Source organism: Halichoerus grypus, chromosome 6 (assembly GCF_964656455.1).
Source record: "Halichoerus grypus chromosome 6, mHalGry1.hap1.1, whole genome shotgun sequence".
In the NCBI taxonomy this organism is placed as follows: Eukaryota; Metazoa; Chordata; class Mammalia; order Carnivora; family Phocidae; genus Halichoerus; species Halichoerus grypus.
The window spans coordinates 96,156,316-96,158,389 of NC_135717.1; the positions used below are offsets into that span (position 1 = coordinate 96,156,316).

The 2,074-nt window shown below is 40.1% G+C and overlaps 1 pseudogene; it reads left to right on the plus strand.

The window, feature by feature from the left end:
• Positions 1-1,255: 1,255 nt before the first annotated feature.
• Positions 1,256-1,723, plus strand: LOC118552659 (small ribosomal subunit protein uS13 pseudogene; annotated as a pseudogene).
• The last annotated feature ends 351 nt before the right edge of the window (positions 1,724-2,074 follow it).

Genomic DNA, 2,074 nt, shown 5'->3' on the forward strand with positions numbered 1-2,074 from the left:
TTGGCCAAAAATTTTTGAAATTTATCACTGACTTCACCGAACTGTAAAAAAAAAAAAAAAAAAAGCACAGTTACTTTTAGTAAAATATTCTGTTATATTAGTGCATTTCACAAATACAAAAATTTACAGGGTTGAAAATAAAACATAATTTATATACCTGAGTTCTGTTTAGTACTCAAATGGGTCCAGGAGAGTTAGGATTTAGATGAAAGGAGACATATGGACTTTTACAATGGTGGTGACAAAGATGTGGGGATGGTTCACATTTGTTATATGCATAATGTACACCATACCCTCTTCTGGGAGTTTAACATATTCACTCAACTGGTCCTCCGAACAACATTCTAAATGGACACTACTGTGATATCCACTTTTGTGAATGGAAAAGCTAACACAATGAGAGGTTTAGTAGCTTACCCAGGTTGGCAGGGTAGTAAGTGGCAGAAAAGTCACTATATCAAAAAGTCTGAGACCTATGGTTCTGGGAACACAACATTTTTTTTAATTACTTTTATTATAGTAATAATAACTTGCTTGAATGAAACAATGAGATTAATAAAATGTTCTTTATGTCAACCATCATAACAGGTAACACTTAATGCTCACTATGCACAAAGAGCTGTTCTAAATTCTTTACATATATTAACTCTCTTAACACTCACATCAACACTATGAAATGGATTACTGTTCTTTAACCCAATTTGTTGACAAGGAAATCAAGGCACAAGAGAGCTAAGTGATTTACCCAAGGTGTACACATGGCAGGTGAGGAAAGGGATCAGGTCACACCAGGCAGTCTGCATCCAAGAGACATACTGCCTCTTACTATAAAGAAAATGGTCTCAAGTCTCTCCACTTTGATGTCCAAACTCAAACAAGACAGAAGTTCTCCCCATCCCTGCACATGTAGAGCTTGGACACGCCTAAGTTGACAGAACCAATTTAAAAAAAGAATGTCAGAAAAAACTGGAGAAACAGAGCACTGCCCAAGAGTAAGAGGAAAATGCAAACTAGAATGAGTACAGCTCCTCCTTTTCTTATGATGGGGTTATATCCTGATAAACTCATCACAAAATAAAAATATCATAAATCAAAAATGCATTTAATACACCTAGCCTACTGAACATCACAGCTTAGCCTAGCCTACCTGAAATGTGCTCAGAACCCTTACATTAGCTACAGTTGGGCCAATCACCTAACGCAAAAACCTATTTTAAAAAGACTGTTGGGCTCTTCCACAGGAGGTCTACACGCTGTTGCTGGGGCCGCCGCCATGTCTCTAGTGATCCCTGAGAAGTTCCAGCACATTTTGCAAGTACTCAACACCAATATCAATGGGCGGCAGGAAATAGCCTTTGCCATCACTGCAATTAGGGTGTGGGGTGAAGATATGCTCACGTGGTGTTGAGGAAAGCAGACATCAATCTGAGAGGGCCAAGAGCTCACTGAGGATGAGGCAGAACGTGTGATCACCATTATGTAGAATCCTCGCCACTATAAGATCCCAGACTGGTTTTTGAACAGACAGAAGGATGTGAAGGATGGAAAGTACAGCCAGGTCCTGGCCAAAGGTCTAGACAACAAACTTCGTGAAGAACTGGAGTGACTGAAGATTAGGGCCCACAGAGGGCTGCACCACTTCTGGAGACTTGGTGTCCAACGCCTGCACACCAAGACCACAGAGTGCCGTGGCCACATCGTGGGTATGTCTAAGAAGAAATAAATCTGTAGGCTTTGTCTGTTAATAAATAGTTTATACACCTAAAAAAATTCTTTTTAAATAAAATAAAATAAAATAGAGTGTTGGGGCACCTGGGTGGCTCAGTCAGGTAAGCATCTGCCTTTGGCTCAGGTCATGATCCCCAGGTCCTGGGATTGAGTCCCCCATTGGGCTCCCTGCTCAGCAGGGAGTCTGCTTCTCCCTCTCCCCGTACTCGTACTCTCTCTCTCTCAAATAAACAAATAACATCTTTTATTTATTTATTTATTTATCTTTAAATTTTATTTATTTATTTATTTGACAGAGAAAGAGAGATAGTGAGAGCAGGAACACAAGCAGGGGGAGTGGGAGAGG